Source organism: Mustela nivalis, assembly GCF_964662115.1.
Source record: "Mustela nivalis genome assembly, contig: HAP1_SCAFFOLD_53, whole genome shotgun sequence".
NCBI classification, from domain to species: Eukaryota; Metazoa; Chordata; class Mammalia; order Carnivora; family Mustelidae; genus Mustela; species Mustela nivalis.
The window spans coordinates 1,782,171-1,808,606 of NW_028136539.1; the positions used below are offsets into that span (position 1 = coordinate 1,782,171).

At 36.0% G+C, this 26,436-nt stretch overlaps 1 pseudogene across 1 annotated transcript; it reads left to right on the plus strand.

Moving 5' to 3' along the window:
* Positions 1–22,497: 22,497 nt before the first annotated feature.
* Positions 22,498–23,449, plus strand: LOC309856980 (small ribosomal subunit protein uS5 pseudogene; annotated as a pseudogene). The gene has a single exon. The product of its transcript is annotated as a small ribosomal subunit protein uS5 pseudogene (transcript).
* Positions 23,450–26,436: the final 2,987 nt, after the last annotated feature.

Consider the following 26,436-nt stretch of genomic DNA (forward strand, 5'->3'; position numbering starts at 1 on the left):
TTACATTTAAAGTTTTAAAAATATCAGCAAATATTTTCATTTAAATGCCAATTTGAAAAGAAATCTACTTTTCCAAACACGACTTTTTTTTTTAAAGATTTTATTTATTTATTTGACAGAGAGAGATCACAAGTAGGCAGAGAGGCAGGCAGAGAGAGAGGAGGAAGCAGGCTCCCTGCTGAGCAGAGAGCCCGATGCGGGACTCGATCCCAGGACCCTGAGATCATGACCTGAGCCGAAGGCAGCGGCTTAACCCACTGAGCCACCCAGGCGCCCCCAAACACGACTTTTTATCCTATTTATTTTGAATTTTGTCAACAACTGATAAAATGTTTAGCGAGACTATAAATGTTAGATCGAAAAAAATGATTAATAGATGTAGGTTCAAATTATTATGTTCCATTAAAAATGATTTAGTCTTTGATGAACATCTGTTTGGTAATATGTTGTATCCAGATATAGTCAATTAAAGACATATATAAAATTATAGGGAAATGACATCTTCCGTTCCATTATGAGTAGAGCTTTTAAAATGCTATTTGTCACAACCTGTCATCTTGTCATTATGTAGCATTATGTAGCAATTAAAAAATGTATACTCTTCACTTAGAAGTCTTTTGGAAATCTAAAATATGACTTTCTATGGTTTGTGTCTCCATATTGCTTTATTGCCAGTTAAAACAAATCCACATGCTTTGATTCAAAGGTAATAAATTCCTCTTATTTGGAAAAAGGATGTTTATTTTTGTTCTCTCACCCTTAGCAGGTGGTTTCATTTTAGCACACTTCAGAGTTATAATTCATGCTTATTAAAAACATTTATTTTGATCTACATAGATGAATGAAACTTTTATTTGATTAAATTATTTGCCAAAAAATCTGTGATTTTTATTTTTATTTTTATTTTTAAAGATTTTATTTATTTATTTGACAGAGAGAGATCACAAGTAGGCAGAGAGGCAGGCAGAGAGAGAGGAGGAAGCAGGCTCCCTGCTGAGCAGAGAGCCCGATGCGGGACTCGATCCCAGGACCCTGAGATCATGACCTGAGCCGAAGGCAGCGGCTTAACCCACTGAGCCACCCAGGTGCCCCAAATCTGTGATTTTTAAAAATGTATTTCCTTTGAAGGGTTATTTTAGAGCATTCAAAGAGGATCTAAGAGTGTGGTATTATGCAGTTTTTAAGTAGGTATGAAATGGTTAATTATAGGATTGTTTCTTTAAGGCTTATGTATATTGTCCATTATATGCTATAAAATATTTTGAAAGTAAATTTAAGGTATGTTTTACGTAGTTTATTTTTTTGGAAAAAAAATTGAAATGACTTATGAAATTCAGTATACTCTCAACATTAATTTATTTTGAAATTTACCAGTTGTGTACTGTACTATTATACGGCAGATATTACTTCAGACTACACTGGTAAATGAAATACTTGGCTTTGTAGAACTTTTATTTTAATGGGTGAGACAATTCAAAGCTATAAACCTTAATAAAAATGGCATAGTGCATTCAAAAAGGAAGAGTACAATGGGGAAAAAGAAAAATTCGATCAGGGTGAGAAAAATCAAGGTTGCTAGGCAGGGGATGGGGAGTTAAAATTTTTAATAGAAAGATCAGGGTAGTTACAATGAAGCTGACAATTGAACAAATGTATGGAAAGGTGATGAATTTGGGCAGAACTATCAGCAATAAGGTCACTCCAGACAAAGGAATTGGCTATCTTGAAGGCCATAAGGTTGGATCATGCCTGGCATATCTGAGGAATAGCAAGGAGGCCACTGTGAGTGACTGAAGAGTAGCAGGGAAAGAGGTCACAGAGGTTAAATGAGTGGCTAGATCATGTAAAAGCTTAGAAGTCATTGTAAAACTCTGGCTTTTATATTTGGAAACTTACTGTGTGATAGAATTTCTGCTAATAACTGAGAGTTCAAATGTCCATAAACTTTCAAGGATTCTTATTCTAGTAAGACAGAATAAAGAGAAAGAGTTCATATTTTCACATGGTGTAAGAAATGCTCGGAGATTCAAGTGTAGGAAGTTATGGGAGCACAGAAGAAGGCACTAAAATCACACCATATATTTGATGACTGTGACTATATATAAATTTGTATTTTAGATTTTTTGTAGTCATGGAATCACACAGTATATACTATTCATTGCCTGGATTTTCTTTTCTCAGCATCATTACTTTGAGATTCTCCAATTGTCTTTGCTCTATTGATGGACATTGATGAACATTTCCACTGTTTTCAATTCTTAAAAATAAAGCTGCTATGAAATTCATATACAAGTCCTTGTATGAACATTGGGTTTGTTTTTCTTGGTTAAATGCCTAGAATATAATGGCTATTTGTGTAACTGCAACATATTTTTCATTTAAAAAAATTTTGAAACTATTTTCCAAAGTGGTTGTATCATGATATATGCCAACAACAGTTTAGATTTTTTGTTGCTTCTCAATCTAGCTCAGACCAAGTACAATTAGCCTTTATAATTTTAGCCATTCTAATAGATATGTAAGCATGTCTCATTATGATTTTAATTTGTATTTCTTTAATGTCTAAATGTTGATAAATTGGCCATGTGCTTATAAGCCATCCATATACTTTTGGTGACATGTCTCTTCCATTATTTCCTTCACATGTAAAATTGGATACTCTGTTTGGTTATTAGTAAGGTTTTTTATTTTTATTCATTTTTAAATAATCAGAGTAGATGTCCATTATCAGATATTTAATTTGCAAATCCCTTCTCCTCTTTACGGTTTCTCAATGGAGCTTTGATAGCTGTGTCTTTCAAGAAATATGCTACTTCTTTCCTGGTACACGGAGGTATGACTACAACATTATCAATGTTGACCTTTGCAAAGAAAATCATGGCTTAAGATATATGTAGTCTGCAGTTGTTGGGAGTGTTCACCATCCTTGCCTCTAACTCATCTCTCACTGCCCACACATTCAGGTATAGGGGAATATTGATTGACAAAATATTAATTGCCAAATAACACTAGTTGGAGAATAAGAAAAATGCAGGCACCTGATTATATAATATTCCTTAAATAAAATATGTTTTTATAAGTGCTATTGGAAGTAAATTCCTCAATACTTTAATCACACAGAATGATGAAATCCTAGATTTTTTTTCCTTGTATTTACTGAGAAAATGATCATGCCTCAAGTATATTAAAATGGAATAGGGAAAATTAAAAATTGTTTTAAGTTGATTTGCGTGTGTTGTGCGTATGTGAGAGAGAAAGTGAGAGAGAAAGAGAAAGAGAGAAAAAGAGAAAGGGAAAGACAGAGAGGTGGCTGCAGTGAATTGATGAGTTGGAGGATAGATTTTAAAGTTTTGTCTTTTGCTTTCTACATTTCCTTTTCCTTAGGTTCAAGAGAACAATCAGTAATATCTCAGATGCCTGCTGGTAACATCAGCAGAAAGAGTTAGAGGTTCCTAGAAAATTAAAGAAGAGATATAGTTTTCCTGACATAAGAAAAGTCATTTTTTGTCCCCAGCTATTTTCAATGATCTATACCCCACCTGTGTACTTGCCCAAGCACACTTCTTCCAAAACTTCCTGGGAGGTTCTTAAAAAGAAATGCAAAAACCTCACTCCTTAAGGATTTTGAGGGAACAAGGCAATGGGAAAACTAACAGTCACCGCCAGACCAGGAAATAGCCTAAGCTATTGAGACAATAAATCAGTGGTAAAACTCCTAGTGCTATTTCAAAAGCAATCAAGGCCTTGCATTCCTTGTCCCAGAAAATGAGCCCAAGACCCCATCTAGTTTCTATCTGCTCTTGAAGCCTGCAGAGTCCCTTTCCCTTGTCCAACAGTTACCTCTGCTTTATTCTAACGTTGAAGTTTCTGCCCTCGGTGGAATACAAGCTTCATTCAGGTGAACATGCAATACATATTGCACAAATACATATGTGGATGTGCATGCATCCACAACCTTATGACCAACCATACACGGGATAATAAAACTCTCCCTTCTGAGTATTCATTTTAAATACTAAATAAAAATCTCTCTCCTGTTCAAACAGTCAAGGCTTTGGAACTTATTCCCTGTGAACTCCTTGTATGTTGTAAACAAAGATTCCTTTGTTTGACAACTCCACCTGTTTCTGTGATTCACCAAAGACTGACCTCAGTTAGTTCCGTTACTGTAATGTAATATCAAGCATATCTAGTTAGTTGATCATTTTGTTCAAGTCTTACATATCTTACCAATGTGATGACCATTTGTCTATGTAATCTTAAAATAAGGGTGTTGAAATTATTTTCCATTTGTCGTCCAAGGTAGAAGTTATGATTTTTGTTCTTAGTTTTTCCCTATATATCCCCAAATCTGTTGTTACGTATTAAAAGTCAAGAATTATTATACTCCTGGGGCGCCTGGGTGGCTCAGCGGGTTAGGCCGCTGCCTTTAGCTCAGGTCATAATCTCAGGGTCCTGGGATCGAGTCCCGAATCGGGCTCTCTGCTCAGCAGGGAGCCTGCTTCCTCCTCTCTCTCTCTCTCTGCCTGCCTCTCTGCCTACTTCTGATCTCTCTCTGTCAAATAAATAAATAAAATCTTTAAAAAAAAAAGAATTTTTACACTCCCTGATGAATTCATCCTTTTACTCTTCTGTAATTTTGACTTGATCTTTATGTCTGATAATGAAATTTGCTTTAAAATCACTTTTCATTATCTTGATATAACCACCAAAGTTATAGTATGATTAGAGTTAATATAGCATATTTTTTCTTTTACTTTTTAAAGCACTTCTATATTGAATCCTGACAAAGAAACAAAACAACTTTTTAACTCTGGAAGCATCTTTCTAAATTATCTTTTTTTTTTTTTAATGAAGCAGTAGCAATTTTTGTTAAGGGACTTAAACTGAAAGTAGGTTTAGAAATTTATTTATTTATTTATTTATTTATTTATTTAGTAAAAGATTTTATTTTATTTATTGACAGCGAGAGAGAGAGAGAGAGAGAGAGAGAGAGAGAGAGAAGAAGCACACAAACAGGGGGAATCATGTGCAAAGGGAGAGGAAGAAGCAAGCTCCTTGGGGTGCAAGTAGTCCCATTCAGGGCTGGATCCCTGTACACTGGAATCATGACCTCAGCCAAAGGCAAACATCTGCTTAAACAACTAAGTCATCCAGGCACCCCTAGAAAATTTTAAAAAAAAAAGACCTTTTAAAAACATTTTGTTTCTTTCTTGTTTTTTTTTTTAAATATTTTATTTATTTGACAGACAGAGAGACAGGAAGAGGAACTATAAGCAGGGCAGAGGGAAAAGGAGAAGCAGGTTTCCCACTGAGCAGAGAGCCTGATGTGGGTCTCCATCCCAGGACCCTGGGATCATGACCTGAAAAGAAGGGACACTTCTTGGAGGAAGCCACACAGACACCTCTTTTCTTTGTTTTTAATATATGGCAACTGATGCTTCCCAGCCACGAGGAGCATATTACCCATTGATTAAATCTTTGATAACAACCTATTTAAAAAGGTGTGTAAATATATACTTACTCAGATTTATACACTTTGTGTTTTCTTCATAGTTTGGGGCTGGACCCCATGGTCACAACACTGCTTCCAGTCTTTATCTTCCCATATTTTGATACCAGGTATTTGGTCAGCAAAGCAAATTACTATCAAAATTAATAAGCCCTTGGCACCATATCTCTGGAGCAGGGCTTGCTCTTAGCCAAGGCCCAGAGCAGTTGACCTCCCCTCACTAGTGCTATAGCCCCAAGGACTAGGTCCCTGCCACCAGAACTCAGTCTTACATGTTATGCTAAGCAGACAAAACCAAAACAGGAAAGCTCTGACAGCTTTCACTGGCATGCCTCATCTCCAACTCCCTCGACATCTAGGCAGTACCAGATGACAGGGAGGGGTCTTGGTCCAACATATGGGAGGAAAGGAAGTAGCCACGAGCAAGTACCTGCCTCTCTGTTCCTTTCTTTCATGAGCAGGTTGTAAGGAGGAGGAAGAGGAAGGGGAAGAGAGGTGAACTTCAAGGGGTGAAGGCCTCAAATAGGCAGCTGGCTCCTGCCAGTAGGAAAGGGACAAAGGAGAAGGCAGTGAGTCTTGCAGGGAAGGTGGGGGGTAAGGGTTACAGCTTATGACGGAATCTGGACAGGAGTAATAGGGATACTAGTCATTTGAGTCCACCATTGGCAAGCTGGGCTGGGTGTCAGGGCAGATAGGCCTCCTTGGGCAACGGCACATGAGAGAAGGTGGAATTCTTCTCTGAGGAGCAGGTGTAGCTTTGGGTGTTGGGAAAGCATAGACAGTATTGTTCCAGGGCCAAGGACAGGTCCGGTTACTCCTGGTTGGAGGTCAAGGACACAGTATGATCCAGGTCTTCTACCAGCAGCTTGAAGGTACCACATGCCAGCCACCCCTCATTATTGTGTATAACTCTCTGGTGCACTTATTGGCTTATCCATCAAATGACTCCTTCAGCAGCTTAAAAACCACCTCCACAGGCACTCCAGGATATGGGAGGCTTCCAGAGTGAAAATTTTGCACAGGATCACCCCAAAAGACCAGAAGTCACTCTGGTGGATGTAGATCTGGTCAAACATGGCCTTAGAGACCATCCAGTTCACAGGCAGTCCACTATTGGTTCTCATTTTATAGTAACTGATGTGGTGATATCTCTGGCAAGGCTGAAGTCTGAGATCTTCATCATGTTGTCCTTTGTCACCAGCACTTCCCTGGTGGCCAGGTCTTGGTGTATGCACTTCTTGGAGGCAAGGTACTCCATGCCTCAGGCTACCTGGTAGGCACAGGATACCGGGTGCTTGGAGGAGAGTTGCTCTGCTGCATTGTGGCTGATATTGTAACAGTACTCCAGGTCAGGAGGCCTCTGGGCCTGCAGGTACTCCTGTATGTTGTCTTTGGAGGCATATTCCATGATAGTGTACGAAGGACCATCCTGTGTGCAGGACCCAGCAGGTTGATGGTGTCCTTGTGCTGTCCAATCATCTTCATCATCTCCATTTCTGAGATTAGGTTTGACAGGTCTTTCTCTGCTGCATCTGACTTCAACATCTTCACAGACACTTTAGTCAAATGGTTGGATTTGTCTTTGTCCAGCCCAATGGCCTCCTCCAACACCACCTGCCCAAAGTAGGCCTCTCTTAGGGGTCTGCCTAAACTGCCTACAACCAGCCTGCCTCAAGGCAGTTATGAACTCTAGATTATCCTCAAAAACATTAAACCACAAGCTAAAAATTCTCTTCACTAGGTCTCTGTCGCAGGTCTAATTTTCTTATCTTTCATCATTTATCTTTTTCCTAATTCTTATTTTCAGTATAGTTTATTTTGCTTCCAGGTGTTTCCCCGGGTTTCTGTATGCTGTTTCATAGGGAAGAATTATCCTGTCATAAAATTATTTCTTGAGCATTCATTACATCTCTCGGTTAAAATGGGTTCTTTTATGGTATTGATTCATTTGAGTTTTCTCAAAATGGGAAGAATTTTCAAAATGGTGTTTTCGTCAAGGTTCAGAGTATGTCTTAGCCTCATCTTTACTCTTTTTGAAATTCACTTTTCAAATTCTTGTCCCTCTTTTTATCTTTTTAAATTAAAATGTTTCCTTTTACTATTTTTTTATTTGAGTGTAGTTGATAGTCAGTGTTACATTGGTTTCAGGTTTTCAATATCTCCATACATTATTCTATGATCACTACAAATATAGCCACCATCTGTCACCATATAACACTATTATAATATCATTGACTATATTCTCTACACTGTCCCATATCTCTTTTTAAAATCTCTGATTTTTATGTTTTCTGTTATTCCAATTTACGACCTCATTTTACTTGGTTACTTTAATAAAATATGCCTGATTACACACTCTATGCTGAAAACCATAGCATTTGATTTATAGTAGTCTTCTTCTTCTTCTTCTTCTTTCTTCTTCTTAATTAACATATAATGTATTATTAGCCCCAGGGGTACAGGTCAGTGAATCGCCAGGTTTACACACTTCACAGCACTCACCACAGCACATACCCTCCCCAATGTTCATAACCCCACCACCCTCTCCCTAACCTCCCCACCCCCCCCCGAAACTCTCAGTTTGTTTTGTGAGATTAAGAGTCTCTTATGGTTTGTCTCCCTCCCGATCCCATCTTGTTTCATTTACTCTTTTCCTGTTCCCCAAACCCCCCACATTGCACCTCCATTTCCTCATATCAGGGAGATCATATGATAGTGCCTTTCTCTGGTTGACTTATTTTGCTAAGCATAATACCCTCCAGTTCCATCCATGTCAACGCAAATGGCAAGATTTCATTTCTTTTGATGGCTGAATAGTATTCCATTGTATATATATATATATATATATATATATATATATATATATATATTTACATATATATATATTTCATTTGTTGATGGACATCTAGGTTCTTTCCATAGTTTGGCTATTGTGGATATTAATGCTATAAACATTTGGTGCACGTGCCCCTTTGGATCATATACAGTCTTCTTTACCTCTATCAGAACCCCAGGAAGCTTTATTTATTTATTTACTCACATAAACAGATGATCCAACACAACGTTTTTTGATGTTCCAATGTATTATAATGTCTTACCGCTTAACACTATGCTTACTGCTCTCTTTCACTGTCTGACTATATCCTCATCATCACTATGCCATTTAATGAGAAAGAACATTTGAACTCAGAGTTCTCTCCATATCAGGGAATGAAGACTCCACCCTTCTGTTTGTGCAGGTAAAATAAATGTTGATGTCTGTCCTGCACATACCCCATCCTGTTCACCAGAATATTCACCATCAAAATATATACACAATGAAAACCATACCTCACCACTTCTATTACCACCCAGCATGCTAAAAACACCATCATATGTTCCTGAATTATTGACTTGATTGATAACCCCACTTCCACACATACTGCACTCCTTTCTCCATGCAAATTTATTTTGGTACAGCAATTTAACCTAAAAATCAAGTCATATGATTTCATTCTGCTGTTGAAAGACTTTTGGTATCTTCCCCTTTCATATTAAATAAAAACTGAAGGCGTTTCAATGTACTAGAAGGTCATACATCAATACGTTCTTCCTCTCTCCACCACTATGAACTCCTCATTGGCCTCCTTGCTTTTCCTCAAAAGTAACAGACAAGCTGTTCACACAAAGTCTATATACTTACTTGCTCTGCCTAGAGCAATCTTTTCCTTTAATATTTGTATAACACTCTCGTTCACTTCCTGGGTCTTTGTGCAAATAACATCTCATAAATGAGATATAACCACCCAAAACAAAATAAAATTAACTTTCATCCCAGCATTCCCCAATGGCTTTTACCTTTCTTGCATTTCTTTGTATCACTTAACACCATCAACCATCAATCATTATTCTATTACTGGTTTATTTTCTTATTTGAGACAGAGAGAGAGAGAATTGGGAGGGTGCGCAGAGGAAGAAGAAAACACCCCACTGCCTAGAAAGCCTGCTGGGGAGTTACATCCCAGGACCCTGAGATCATGACCCAAGCCAAAGGCAGTCACTCAATGGACTGAGCCACCCAGGTGCCCCTCTATTATTGGTTTATTTCACTATTATATTTCAAAAGAATGTGAGCTCTTTGTGGTCAGGTATTTTATATGTTTTATTAATTGAAGTATTCTCAGAAAGGTAGCTGGCAGATTGTAAGGGCTCACTAAACTGTATTTTGTTGTTATTATTGGGCTCCTTTATGGGCTTTACCTCTTATGCTAGAAGTCTATCCTTCAGATGTAAGCGATAAGAATAGAGCCCTGCTGCCTGTTCAAATGTGTAAAAAGCCTGTATTAAGTGGATATTTTAAAAGCTAAATGAATGGCTTAATAGTTGTATATAGGGGAAAAGGGAACATATTTTCCACAGGTTAGAAGTGGAGTTCTTTTATAGAGTTCTTGTACAAGCCTACACTATGGAACGATAATGGGCAGTTGTACATTACAATTATACAAACACTTTGGTAATTTATATCCTTTTTTTGTTATTCTTGACTGGATCATTTAATTCCTTAGGAGAATTATAGCATTTCAACTTTTCATGTTCAATAAACTTATTGGGATTGCTACCTTTTTTATTCAAATGGAGAAATAGTCATGATTTAATCTAAATAAAGTGTTATTGATTGTGTTGTTTTCTAGGAATGAGTCGCACATGCTAGTTTAAAAGTTTTGTTAAATTCCCAAGTCTGTCACTGATAAAAGCCTTTTGTAGATTAGTAACTTGATCAAAACGGAAAAGTTATGTATCACCTATTGTTATACTATCTTTGTTTCCATCTTGCATTGTAATAACACCCATCTTAACTCTATTTAAGACAAATCATTGCCAGATGGATTTCTGGCATTGATTGCAGGATATGAAATCTAGTATAACTAAAAGTTTTTGGTTTTAGTAGCATATAAATCAATTTAGAATAATATATGTATTTGAATATAAGATAAAGTTTTAAATTATTTGGCAATAATAAACTAAACTTTTTTTTGTAAATTTTTATTTTCTAAAATTTCATTGAGCTCTCTTGCAATAAGAAACAAGTTACAAAAAATTAAGGTTTATTTACCCCAATTCAAAATTATTAGGAATATAATCATAGAGGTTGAAGTATTTAAAATATTGAACCCAAAATGTTTTATTAGGTAAATTCATGAATGCTGAGCATTCACTGTTAAAATATACTAATACTATTGATAGACTGGTAGAAGCCTAAAATCAAATATTTATTAAATATTTATATCCATATCTTTTCATAGCTTGGTAATTCATTTCTCTAGCATTAAATAATATTCCATTGTTTGCATGTACTACACTTTCTTTGACCTTTCACTTATGGAAGGATATCTTGGTTGCTTCCAAGCTTTTGTCAGTTATGAATAAAACTACTATAGACATCTTTGTGGGTATAGATTTCATCTTCTTTGGATAAATACCAAGAGCTGCTACTGCTGAATCATCTGGCAAGAATATGTTTAGTTTTGTAAGAAACTGCCAAGTTGTTTTCCATTCTTTATTCTCAATACACATGGAAGAACATTCCTGTTGCTCCACATCCTCACCAACATTTCGTGTTCTGTTGTCAGTGCTCTGGATTCTGGGTATGTACTGGTGTCTCTTTTTTGTTTTAATTTGCATTTTCCTGATGACATATGATGTGAAGCATCTTTTTATATGCTTATTTGCCATCTGTAATATTTTCTTTGGTGAGGTATCTGCTAAGGCCTTTGGCTCATTTTTAATCCGGTTTTTCCCCCATTGTTGAGTTTTTAGGGGTCTTTGTGTATTTTTGATTAACAGTCCTTTGCCAGATGTGTATTTTGCAAATTTTTTCTCATAGTCTGTGCTTTGCCTTTTCATTCTCTTGGCATTGTGTTTCACAGAGTAGACATTTTTAAATTCAGTGCTTGTGCTTTTGTAGCTAAAGTTATTGCAAAAACCAAGGTCATTTAAATTTTCTTCTATATTACCTTCTACATGTTTCATGTTTAGGTTTATAATCCAATCTGAGTTAATTTTTGTGAAGAGTGTAGGATATCTGCCTGGATTTATTTTATTTTATATTTTTAGATTTAGCTTCACCATTGCTACAGAACCATTTGTTTAAAAGATTGTATTTTGCTCTCTTGTATTGCTTTTGCTTTTCTATTAAATATAAAATATAATTGATAATATATATTCTGTTGCTTTAATCTAGTCTCTCTGTGGTATTACAATATCATGCTTACAATTATCGTTATGGTAAACTTTTTTTTAAGATTTTATTTATTTATTTGACAGAGAGAGAGATCACAAATGGGCAGAGAGACAGCCAGAGAGAGAGATGAGGAGAAGCAGGCTCCCTGCTGAGCAGAGAACCCAATGCGGGACTCGATCCCTGGCCCCTGGGATCATGACCTGAGCCGGAAGGCAGAGGCTTAACCAACTGAGCCACCCAGGCGCCCAATCGCTTTAGTAAACTTTGAAGTCAGTCCTCAGTCTTTGTTCTCCTTCAACACTATGTTGACTATTGTGAGTCTTTGCCTCTCCATATAAACTTTAAAATAAGTTTGTTAATATTAAAAAAAAAAAGAACTTGCTGGAATGCATTAATTGTATAGATAAACTTGGAAACCAGTGACCTCTTGAGCTTAGCAGGAATTAGACCATGGACATCAGTTGTCACAGTGGTGCCTCTGGCAGAACCTATTGCAAATCCCTAGGCAAAATGAGACCTCAAGGATCTGAGAGAATGTCTAAGAAGTACTTGATACATCCCTTGGGTATGGTTTATTAAAGTGTCCACCTGTCTGAAAGCTGGGGAATCTAGATAAGGGAGGGAAAATTAGTTATGATAAAACATATCAACAAACATCAATAAATTTTGTAAAACTAATTGTCATGGCTCATATACAATATGACCAACAGAGGGACCATCAGAAGGAAAGCATCAGTTATGTTTATTGTGAAATTTTTTATTCAAAATAAAGCAATGTGAGGGGAAGACACAATGAGAAAATTACCATTTTTTAAATGGTAAACATCTTACAAAATGGAATAGGTTTTATATTCTAAGTAGTATATTGAAAAGTAAAACATTGGGGCGCCTGGGTGGCGCAGTGGGTTGGGCTGCTGCCTTCAGCTCGGGTTATGATCTCAGGGTCCTTGGATTGAGCCCCGCATCGGGCTCTCTGCTCCGCAGGGAGCCTGCTTCCCCCTCTCTCTCTCTCTCTCACTGCCTGCCTCTCTGCCTACTTGTGATCTCTGTCTCTCAAATAAATAAATAAAATCTTTAAAAAAAAAGAAAAGAAAAGTAAAACATTAAAAAATAAAATTTCAATGAAAAAAATTATTTAATTTTTAAAAAGGTTAAAAATAGCAGAACCATTTTTCTTATAACTGGAAAATACACTGTATATACATCTATCAAAATAACTTGTCATGGGGGAGCCTGGGTGGCTCAGTAGGTTAAAGCATCTGCCTTCGGCTCAGGTCATGATTCCAGGATCTTTGGATCGAGGCCCACATCGGGCTCTCAGCTCAGCAGGGAGTCTGCTTCCTCCTCTCTCTCTCTGCCTGACTCTGCCTTATTGTGATCTCTGTCAAATAAATAAATAAAAACTTTTATAATAAATATTTGAAAAATAACTTGTCATGTCTGGAATCAGGAGCATATGGAAAAAAATAATATCTGAGGACAATACTTCTGCCATGTTTTGTGCCTTGCTAATATTTTTAAACAGTCAGGCAAATTTTAGCCTTATTGAAATACCTGCTAAGATACCTGCAGTGCCTTTTGGAGCCCTATGACTATAAAAATTAATTGCAAATATTCAAAATGTTTACTATGGTGTCACTATTTAGGGCCACCACCAAGTATGTTTCAGAAGTAAGCATAACTGTTACTCTTCCATAAGGCAAAAGGGCATATTTTCAGGAGTTCCATCTGCTGTACCAGGAGGTGAATCAAGTAATGATTTTTGTCTATAAAATAATTCACTTTTCAATCTAACATTCCTCATTCCACATTATAATAATAAAAACTAGGAGGAGACTAAAACAAACAAACAAATACAACTACAACAACCAGCTTTTCCTACAGTGGAAAAGTAAATATAACCTTAGGAGTAGCCTAAAATTTATTTTTAAATATTTTAAGATAAACGTTTTTGTTAGAAAACCATATATTTTATATTACTAAGAAATAACAGGCAACGTTTTATTAACGTCTAAAAAGTCTAGTTACTTGTATTTATCTATTAACTCATCTCTTTATGAAGTAGAACATGATCACACCTCTTGTATCTACCCAAGTTTGTATGCTTTGGTTGTTTTATGTTTGCTATTTCCTTGCTTAATTTTTACAATATTTGATACATAATAGTATCTTTAAGTCCATCTATGATTTCACAGAATTTGTTTGAACTTCATAAAAATGTACCATACTTTTTGCACTGTCCTTGTTTTACTTCTCTATTAGCTTTCCAAGTTTTATTCACTTTACAGTGTGTAGCTATCATTTATTTTTACTCCTCCATAATGCTATGTTTACAAATTTGTATTTATCTGTACTTTTAAAAATATCTTAATTATATACCATTTCTCATCTCACGTAACACTCATGTTACTTCTACACTTATCAGATATTATGTAACTGAAAACCACAACTCAGCAACAATAGAACACCATTTTTCAAAATTAAATGGCTTACCAGAATTCTTTAATTCTATCCTTTATTTGTATTAGATGACCCTTTATTCTGGTATTTGGCATTGTTCATATGGAGGAAAGCTTATAAGTTGATATTCCATAAATAGAAGGATTTTTATGATCGATTAATTATTTTCATTTAGAATGCATAGAATATGGTTGATTTAATATTTCTTTCTTACTCTCTGCCTGGAACATAGTGCTATCTATGCAATAGCCACTAAAATATTAAGTTAATTACCTAGACTTTAAACTGCATATTAATAGGAATAGCATACAGAACTCTTCTAAGATTGGGACACCTGGGTGGCTCAGTCAGTTAAACGCCTGAGCCTTTAGCTCGGGTCATGATCTTAGGGTCCTGGGACTCAGTTCTGCAACAGATTCCCTGCTTAGCCGGGAGTTTGCTTCTCCCTCATCCTGCTGCTCCCCCTGCTTGTGCTCTCTCTCACTCTCTCTCTTACAAATAAATAAAATTAAAAAAATAAATTCTTCTCAGATAGCTAATATAGAATATCGTCTTTGTATTCATCAAAGGGAAAGTGCCATATAATAATGAAATCCAGACTACTTCAAATTCACTTTTTAACCAGTAAGAAAGTACTGGAAACAAGCCAAAAATGTCTTCAATGAATTAAAGAAATAGATTGATTTTCAATATCTTAATGTTTCTAATGTTAAATTGCAAGATTTTTATACTAGATATCAGTGTAAATATTCATTATACAAGGATATTCTAAAAATAAACCTGAGAAAACTACTTGACATATATGATGACAAAAACCAATGTCAGTTTGGGTAAAACTTACAACACCTACCACCTGAAACTCTTGTTCTATATGGTGCCATCTTGTGATTCTGGGCAGCGGCAGTGAGCCACAGCTTCCAGTCAGCTAGAAGATTACAGGGGTGAACACCTGATATTCTTACAAGCATTCTATATATAGTATATATATATAGAATATATATATTCTTCTTTTTTTAGTGTAATATTTAATAAATTGCATGTGATATTTGATACTTTGTTATAAAATAGGCTTTGCTTAAGATGATTTTGCCCAAAGGCAGGCAAATGTAAGTGTTCTGAGTATGTTTAAATAAGCTTAAGGTAAGCTATGATATTTGATAGTTTTGGGGTATTAAATGCATTTTCAATTTTTTATGTGTTTCTCTGTACATAGCCCCCTTGTAAGCTGAGGAACATCTCTATATGTATATGTCGCCTTGGTATGGCTTACATATTATTGGCATGAAACATCTAGAACAGTACGTGTGCCATAGAATTGTCTACAACATCAAACAAGTTTCTTGAAAACTTGTGCCAAAGGGGTTATGTCTTTAAGGATTCTTATTTCAGAAGGGTTCTCTCAAACGTAAGATTTTTCAGAAGTTAAGTGAAAATCTGACCAAACTAAACATTTTTCCATTTTCCCTAGTGAGCAAAGATAGCTAAAATCTATCTGCCATTTTCAACACTGTACTCAACGATTGTAATTCTAATTTAAGAACAGATTATTTATATCAAAACCACATGTTGGCCTAATCTTATACAATATTCATAAGTCACACTCAGACCCTTGGACACTTTTATTTGTTGAGTCTATATGGTACTACGGACATTCATCTTTTTTGACCTCATAGCTTCATGTATGTCTATACTTTTGAAAATACATGCATCATAGTTCCATTGTAAAATGTCTGGGTTATAAAATGTGCTATGCTATCAAAATGGTAATAAGAACATACAAATGACCTGATGTAATGAACTGGACCAGATTGCCAGATATCACATTTCATACCAGAAAGATTCAGTGGTAAGTTTTAAAATGGCCAGCTATACATTGACTGAATTATAACTCATTTAACTTCTTTCTTTGTGTACAGTATTATACATTAGTCAGTATTATAGTAGATAAGTACTTTGGACAGATGTAAATATGCTGTAATAAAAAATGTTTTTTTTTTTTAGTCCTTTTTACTTGTAAGACTAGCCACAAATACCACGCCTCCCCCAAAATAATTTGCAATCCAAATTTATCTCTAAATGAATTTATTGCACAGAAAAATATGTATATATATATATATATATACACACTTACAGAAGACATGTTCAAAAATAGTTACACAACAGCAGGGCCCTAAATGTAAGCAGTATAGTTGTTTTGTTTTGTTTTGTTTTGTTTTGTTTTGTTTCTTTTAAAAAAAGAGGTTATGTGAAATATTAGGATTTTATTTCCAGGCGTAGTATTTCAAGACAGTTAACTACACCTATGGTGTCAACAGCCTCTTGTTGGCAGTATGATTTTATTGGCTCCATGGAATAACAGAAAGAATTTACTATTGCTTCTTTCTTTTATGACACACACAGAAAAAAAAAATTGACACATTTGCTCAAGACCAACCAGAATCATTTTAACCTATCAAAATTGATGGGAGGCCTTCACTGCCAAAGTCACTGCTGCGTTTTCACAATTCACTGCAGACAATCTGCTACTCCCATTATGATAAAGGAGAGAAGAGTCATAATCAGGGAAGAAAGCTAGATTAATACTTGTAATTATCATTGAATATTTAGCCTGCTATAGGTTTATTATTATTAGTGTCATTTGATAATTTTCTCTCATTTTATTAAACACAACTGTGAGTAATTACGCTACCTAATATTTCTCTGTATTGGCTGACTAGCTAGCAAACATTCATGAAAATATCCATTAGCCACACATATAAAATGCTGCATTATGATGCTGTTGAATCAGAACATACCACTACCTGATCCTGTAGCTCTTTGAGGATTTGCAAATCAATTAATTCTATGTTTATTGGATTCTTCCCATACAATTAGAAAATTTATAATCGAGTCCATGAACATTATTAGTTTTGCCATTTTAAACCAGCAATCACACTTTGATTTTTACAACAAAAGCAGAAATATAAACACACACATTTGGATCAGTTTTCTGTTAGTCTGTCTGGACTTCAAAATCCTATTCCTCAAGATGATGCACACCAAAGTTCTGGATTAAACAAGAAATTAGATGGCACCTGAACACTTGGTTTAATATTCTCAAAAGGATTATGCAACTTCTTTCTTACAATATGACATTGTTTTACAAAGATCCACACTTTTATAATGTTAGTATTTATAATAATCAATAAAGTCAATTAATCATGATTAAAAATCAAACATAAAAATTTCTACTTTTTGCTTTTGCCCCCTCCATTTAGAACTTATTTATAGCCTGATAATTCAAAGGTCCCTATGTTTATGAAAATCTGGACAGAAATAGCTCTAAGATCCCATTCAGAACTTGATATTAATCTAAGTCTTTTGGCTCCATTTATCCTGAGAGCAAAGAGTAGGACAAAGGATTTGAGTACTGTTAGTTTATCTGGGAGATTATCCAAGGTAGAAAAGAATGGGAAAGTGATACAGTGAAGAAGCAACTTTGTCAAAGAGGTACATTGTTGATATAATTGTTGTGGATAGAAAATGAAGGCTTGCTTTTACTGAAAGGTCCTGAGAAACTTCTTTAAGTTGTCCTCATGAAGACCTGAAAACTGACAATTTTACCTATGGTTCTTATTTCCACTTCACTGAGAGCTGTCCTCAGAGGACATTAACTCTCCTACACTTTTGGGTTGTGTTGGAGACATTCTAAAATGAGAGAGAGAACATGAGATGCTATCAGTGTTAAGTAACTGCAATTTCCATTGGAACTATCCACCACAGGTTTGGCTATAATCAGGTGTTGGGCCTTGATATCAGAGGGATTTGAGGCAGTATCATTTTAGGTTAATCATTATATCTGAAATTTCCAAAAACTACAACTGATGAAACTTTGATTATAAACCTATAAATATAACAATAAATCTACAGTATTCAAATTATTTTCATAGAAATACACAAACAAAGCATCAACTGATTAATATTTAAATGTTACAAAATACTGAACTGAAAGAATTTGGTCATATAACAACGTGTAAGAAGTAGAGCTTAGGTTTAGGTTAGAAGTCAGGATGCATTTGGGACTCAGTTAAGAAATTGAATGGAGGGACGCCTGGGTGGCTCAGTGGGTTAAGCCGCTGCCTTCGGCTCAGGTCATGATCCCAGGGTCCTGGGACCGAGCCCCAAATCAGGCTCTCTGCTCAGCAGGGAGACTGCTTCCTCCTCTCTCTCTGCCTGCCTCTCTGCCTGCTTGTCATCTCTCTCTGTCAAATAAATAAATAAAATCTTAAAAAAAAAGAAATTGAATGGATGTCTGACTATCTTATAGGTTTGCTAAAAATCAGTGACTTTGTGTTCACGTGTGGCTATGCGGGAATTTTTAACTTTCTCTAAGAAGTTATTAGATTGATTATATAATGGCAGTAAAGGATGGGGAAAAGCAAAGTACAAACCCCATAAAGACAAAGACACTGAGTATGAGAAAAGAGTAATAGATAAGAAGAATCAATGCATTTGAGGAAAATGGGAATTGAAATACACAATGATTGTTGATTTTTTTAGATGCAGAAATCAAAACTAGCTTGCAAGAAGGAAATAACAGAAGACATGTTGTGAAAAGGCAGTAACGTGGAATAAAGGAATAGGGAGAGCATATCAGGTAATTTGGATAGGAAGGAGTTAGGAGATAATTGCTTGATAAATTTTATATGGCCCACTTAAATGCACAGATTTCTCTTCTTTAATTTATATGGAGAACAGGGTGTCCTTTCTCTTCCCTTTCAGAGCACCCGAGGTGTACTCTTTCAGACTGAAAACCTGAAAAGCTCAGGACTCAGTTGCTTAAGCACAGCTGAGAGGACATATTTCAATTAAGATTTACAGTTTGCTGTAGGTAGTAGACTGTCAAAAGTGGTTTAACCATATTTTTCATTTAACAAGAAGACTACAGAGAGTGTTTTCTGGTGTTGGTTCAGAGTCTTAAGAAAGTCAAGTGAACTATCTTAGAGGTTTTCATGGCTTTTTATTCACAGTTGCAAAAATTGCTGTTGGAGTTCTCACTATTAAGCCCACATTTCTGGCAGAAAGATAGAGGTAAAAGAGAATGATATCTTGTACAACTGATACTTTGTCATATGGTTACAATGTAACTAGAAAAGAGACAATAAAATATTTGATGTTGTTTTAAGTTTCCTTGTTGTCAATCCCTCAGTGCTTTCTGATACTAAAGGAAAAAGTAGATGGATATTGACCTGGCAACTATCAACACCTGTCAGTCTCTCTTGGATAACCAATATCTCTATAATCTCTTCTTCCCAGTAAAAAAAAAATAAAATATATTCATAAACCACACTGTGCCATCTCAAGTTACTGCACCAAGATAAAATTACAATGATTTTCAGTTGTTCCAAATGGACAGAATACCCTTCCTTATGATATCATGTCTTATAAGATAGATAATTGGCTTGCTACCAATATACCCAGATGAGACTGTGGAAGAGACAGGAAAAAAATAATAATATTTATTTATTCCTTGGGTTGACCCTGTTTACACAGATGCATTACTATTAGAAAAGGTTGGTTTGGGACATTGGAATGAATTTACTTAATGGGTCTGTATGTAATTGGGTTGGAGAAAATTTTTAATTTCTACAAAAATTATTAGAATTCTATCTTATTCCCTTTTGATAATTTTCACATGTTAACAAAGCCAACGTTTTTGTCTAGCAGACAAGATCTTAAATCCTAACAAAACTCAATTTTTTCCTTTTTTTTTTTTAAGTTTGAGAGCCTCATGTTCTCTCATGCTGCTTTAAATACAACTCAAAAAAACAAAAGGAGCTAAATGGGGCAGTAAGCCCAGACTTTTTATTTTAATTTATTTATCTTATTTTTAATTAAAAAATTAAAGATTGTATTTATTTATTTGAGAGAGAGAGAGCATGAGTGGGGCAGGGGGATGTAGCTGCAGAGAGAGACTGAGAAGTATACTCCCTAATGAGCAGGAAGCCCGATATGGGGCTCGATCCCAGGATCCTGACTGAGATCATGACCAGAGACAAAGGCAGATACATGTGCAAAATCCCTTTTTTTCTGGGAAACAATACTTTACAAGAGATGTTTGAAAAAGTACTGGGGAAACAACTTTAATCAGAGATACAAAAATTTAATTGACTTCTGTAAAACTACAGGGATCCAAATGATGGGAATCCCAGGCCGTTTAGGTTGTGGACCACAGAGTATTCTTCTCTGTAATATTTTATTTTCTTCCATGTCTACTAACTCCAGTCCAAGTTCACTGATCTCTTTTTAGATAGTGCAAAACATGGCAAAGAATACCAAACAAGTGCCCAATATTCTACATTTTTTACATCATTTCTAACATATAGAAGTGTGTTATCAAGGCTGGTTCTGTGAACAAACCTAGTTATGCTAAAGTGTGTTTTGTTCTCCAAAAATTAAATTCATAATTATCACACAATTATAAAATACTTGTGTCAAGAATTTTTATTCAAAATTAATAAGAGAAGCAGATATTAAAACTAGTTCACATGGTTATTTGGGATATAAGCAGAGTTGTGCAGCAGAAGTGCTCTGGGCCCATAATTTGGGTTATAGAATTTATGTTTTCTAATGAAAAATCACTAACTTGCATTATTGTTAACAAGAATCCTGTGCATTACCATCAGTTTTCTCCATTATAACCTCTTGCTCTACAGTTTGTAAATAACTTTGTCAATAGCAAGCTAATAAACGGGGTGACTCCAATGGATTGAGATAATCTCCAGAGTTTCTGCTACATAATGAACAGGACTCCATTGAAAGGACACCTAAGAGTTTATTTTGCCCAAAAATTTGATCATTTTTTTCACTGTCCTTACCTATTTTCCAAACCTAGTTCTTTTCAGTCTACAGACAACCCTGTATCTGACTGACTTGTTAATTCTGGGAATGTCTTGCAGATTAATTTGCTTGCCCGAGGTGGTTCCTCTAATTGATGTCTAAGAACCCTAATTAGTTAAGAAAACTTTTTTTTTAACATTTTCATTGCTACTTATTATTATTATTATTATTATTATTGCTAATATCTCTATTATAAATAATTCACAAGGGCATCCTTCTGACAAAAGACAAAGAGCTGGCTACTAGTAGAAAAAGTACATTTGACTCTGTCAGTGAAAGTGGTAAAGGGATTTGAGAAAATAAGGCAAAGCAGTGGAATTATGTGTTAAAACTTTAAATATTATAGACACATTTACTTAATTTCTAATACTGCTTATAATTAAAAAAGATGTTTTCCATGAACCACGCATTACAACAAATATATTGTTTATACAGATTAAATTTTCATCAAAAGGGACGCCTGGGTGGCTCAGTTGGTTAAGCAGCTGCCTTTGGCTCAGGTCATGATCCCAGCATCCTGGGATCGAGTCCCGCATCTGGCTCCTTGCTCGGCCGGAGCCTGCTTCTCCCTCTACCTCTGCCTGCCATTCTGTCTGCCTGTGCTTGCTCTCTCGCCCACTCTCTCTGAGAAAGAAATAAAATCTTAAAATAAATAAATAAATTTTCATCAAAAAATTATAAGTGTATTTTTTTGTAGGATCATCATAAGCATTTTGCAGATGAGAAAAGTGAAATTTAGAAAAGTATGTCTCTTCAAATCCCTCATACAATATCTGGCCTAGATAGAAGGATATACTATCACAATTGAGGAAGATAATTGAGATTACTTAAAATGATAAACTTTACTGTATAGGGTTTTTTACAAGTTTGCCACAGATTCACATTTTTTAAAATATATATCTATTTGTGTAAAGAGAATGCACTGAGAAGTAAAAAGATAGTGATATATCAGTGCTACCAACTAATGGCTATAATATCATCACCTTATTTATGAACAATGAAACAGTGTGTAATATTTAAATAAATTTAAATAAATTCCTATTTATTTTATATATTTATAAATTTAAATGAATTCCTATTTATTTATTATTAAAGAAATTCCTCTAACAAACAGTATGTTTTGAAGGTTGCTAGCAGGAAAGTGTTGTACGACATGGAAGTAATCAGAAAATGTGATCTAAAATTCTGCTTTCAAGGGCGCCTGGGTGGCTCAGTGGGTTAAAATTCTGCTTTCAAGAAGCTATAACAGTAAGTACTGAGCATTAGCTATTATATGCTATGGATGAATAACTGAAATCTACATTTGAAACTATTGGTACACTATATGTTACCTAATTGAATTTTAAAAAGTTAATAAAAAAAACCACTATTTTATAAAACAATATTCCCAACAGGCTCTTTTGCTTTAAAATACTCACTTTGTTTCCTCTCCGAGAGAACACCAAATGGCGGATGACGCCGGTGCTGCGGGAGGGCCCGGAGGGCCCGGGGGCCCTGGAATGGGAGGCCACGGCGGTTTTCCGCGGTGGCTTCGGCAGCGGCATCCGGGGCCGGGGCCGGGGCCGGGGCCGTGGTCGGGGCCGGGGCCGAGGCCGCGGAGCTCGCGGGGGCAAGGCCGCGGACAAGGAGTGGATCCCCGTCACCAAGCTGGACCGCCTGGTCAAAGACATGAAGATCAAGTCCCTGGAGGAGATCTATCTCTTCTCCCTGCCCATCAAGGAGTCTGAGATCATCGACTTCTTCCTGGGAGCCTCCCTCAAGGACGAGGTTTTGAAGATCATGCCTGTGCAGAAGCAGACGCGCGCGGGCCAGCGGACCAGGTTCAAGGCATTTGTCGCCATCGGAGATTACAATGGACATGTCGGTTTGGGTGTCAAGTGTTCCAAGGAGGTAGCCACTGCCATCCGCGGAGCCATCATTCTGGCGAAGCTTTCCATTGTCCCTGTGCGGCGAGGCTACTGGGGGAACAAGATCGGCAAGCCCCACACTGTCCCGTGCAAGGTGACTGGCCGCTGTGGCTCTGTGCTGGTGCGTCTCATCCCCGCCCCCAGAGGCACTGGCATTGTCTCGGCCCCTGTGCCCAAGAAACTGCTGATGATGGCTGGTATTGACGACTGCTACACCTCGGCCAGGGGCTGCACTGCCACCCTAGGGAACTTTGCCAAGGCTACTTTCGATGCCATCTCCAAGACCTACAGCTATCTCACCCCTGATCTCTGGAAGGAGACTGTGTTCACCAAGTCTCCCTATCAGGAGTTCACGGACCATCTTGTGAAGACCCACACCAGAGTCTCTGTTCAGAGGACCCAGGCTCCAGCTGTGGCTACTACATAGTTTTATACAAGAAAAATAAACTGAACTAAAGCTTGAAAAAAAAATACTCACTTTGTAATGAGAGTCATTACTTTTGTCTAGCCAAATCTTATAGCACTGTTTATCCCTTCCCTGCTTTATCCCTTCCCAGTATCAATAAAGGCTCACTTGGGTTACCTAGAAGCCATGAGAAAGCTTGTAATAGATCTGGCTGGTTTTCACCAGCAATTTGACCACCATGTGCACAGGGAAGTCTATTGATAAAGGCTTTATTGCAATAAGTTGCAAATACATGGATGATTTTGAATTCTCTTTCTTGAGGTCTTGTTTCATGATAATAAATTTAGGGTGGCTTATTGGAATGGATGTTATTAACATATCTTCATAGTTATAAGCACATGGAATTGTAAAATAGATGAATGAATGTGGCATTACTGACAACTGTCCTCATTTTGAAATCAAATTACAGTGTACTAAGATGAGGAAGCAAAGCAGATTTGGGATTATGAGTGAAATAATTTTAAAAAGTATTAGGGGTATGATCGGACTATTGGGTAATTCAGTAGAAAAATGTCAACTGATTGAGATTCTGTGTTCCCTGATTTCAGAGAGAAGTTAAGATAAATAAGTAACATGAGGAGACTAGGAAGCCAAACATAGTGATAATTTTGTGCCAGGGTGTGTTTACATCTGTTTATCTTCTTGCTTTACCACTAAGGTTGCTCCTAGAGGAGAGTTTAAATATGTGTTGGAGCTAATCTCTGTGGATTACACAAGAAACCACATCCTACAGCTCTCCCTGAAACACCCCTTATGATTTCAATGTAATTTGGTTTTTGCATTTTTAGAAATAACAAAATACTTTGCAAACTCATCTACTTTATTACCATCACAAGTGAGTCAGCTGACTCCACATTTTAACACAGTGACAGTCACAGAGGAATGGAGGAATGAGTAGAGTTATCAATATATGTGCTTTTAAGAAGTATGACAGGGTAGCAGCTATTTCCAGGAACCAAAACATGGGTCAGCAGCTGTGCAGGAAAAGTGATGGAATAAATGACTCATTTCAGAGGAGTTCTATAACATATTAGTTCTATAATGTATCTTCAGCCCCCAATTACCCGCTTTGATCTAAAGATAAGGATTTACAGTTAAGGTCCCATTTATGATTTGACTGGTAGGGTCTGAATCATGTTTACTATTGTTTTGACTATTACTTGAAACCTATAGTAGTACTTGGGATATGTGTTGTGTATTCTGTGAACATGTGCTATTTTTAGATTAGATAATTTCTGTCTCGAACCCCTGTTCATTTGTTTGTTTTTGTTTATTTGATAGTGGTTTCAGTAAATGGATATATCTGAAAAATTGCAAAGCCACTATTAAAACAAGTTATTATTATATATAGCATGGAATTGCACATTCCTCCTTTGAATCCGACAGAGCTTCACCATATCCTTAACAATTTGGGAAAAACATGCTATTATTTTTCTTTATAAAATTTCTCCTGTTAGGCTGTGATGGTTGTCATCAGCAGTAACTCCTCTGAAGGCTTTGTCAAAAGAGTTGAAAAAATTGGAAAGGTGTGTGAATGAAGCTGTTTGTTGAATATAAAGAAAAGAGCATTGAAGTACAATTCACACTCTTACTTCTCCTTCTATGCTTTCAGATGTTTGTCATTTGAAAATTTTGCTTCTAGAAGAGATGCCCTATATAATTCTTACTTTAAGGAGCAAGTTGCTTTTATAATTTTTTTATTATTCTACCATTCCAGTATTTCCATTTAAATTAAATTCAATACCATTTAAAAAAAATCAAAAGTGCAGCCAGTATTCAATTCCTGGGCTAAATAATTTTAGAAAGCTTTGTGTTATTGAACCTACAGGGTTTTTCTATAGTTTTAACTCTTTCTTTCTGTGATTTTTCCCATTAGTCATGTAAGTGACTGCAATATAACAGACATTGAGGATAAAGAAGGACTGAATAGAACAATCCTTGGCCTCATGAAGTTGAGAATCTAGCAAGGGAGTCAAACAATTCAATCATTCAGAGACAATTTATTGAGTGCCTGGCCTAAGATGAGCACAACAAAACCCCAGCCCAGAGGAATCATTTTAATGGGAGAGATAGATAATAGGTAAGCCAACTTTAAAAAAAAAAAAACGTACTGATTTTTCTTTAATAGAGATGCATATTTGAACTAAATAAGCACATTTTTAAAAGAGCAGTGATTGAGAAGAGGTTTTTTAACTGAGTGGTCCAAAAGGGCCTCCCTGAAAAAGTCTGTTTTGAACAGATTTCTGAATAATATCAGCTAGGAAGCTGCGTAAAAATCTCAGGGATGGGTGATTTTTCCAGTCGAAAAACTGTAAAGGCTCCAAAGTCACAATAGAGCTATAAGTTTCTCTAATAAAGTAACTTCTGACAAAGAATGAGAAGAAATAACTAACCCAGGTTTGAAAGAAAAGGGACAGACTTTCTATGGAATTCATATTTAATTAAAGCTCTAAAGGACAAAAATACAATAGAGCAAAATTCTGGTCACGCTGATATACCTAACGAAAGTTCATAAACAACCTTTGGGTAGCAAAGAGTGTGTGGGAATGTTGGTAAGAACAGTGGGGAAGAGTCATCCCTGAACATGTTCTTAAATGAAGCAATTCTTGGGTTGTTTTAAAGGGTAAATTGGAGTTTGCCTAAGTGATTAGAGAAGGATGCCTCAGCTTATGGAAGTTCAAAGCCATAAAGATGTGATAAACTACTGCAGATATTTTCATGTATATTTGTTGTTGCTTCTAGTAATGGTGATCTAAAAACTCCTACTTAAGACAACTAAAAATCCAGACAAAATAGCTTTTAAAGTTAAAAATATCAGAATGATTATAAAAATAAGTGAGGGATTACTGGGCCAAAATACGAAATACAATGAGAGCCTAGAGATATATGCCCTGAAGCCATTTTAGCTATGAGAGCATTTAAAACTGCTAAAACACACTGAGCTCTGTTGTTCATAGACTCTTGATACTAGAGGAACAAAATTCAAAATCCA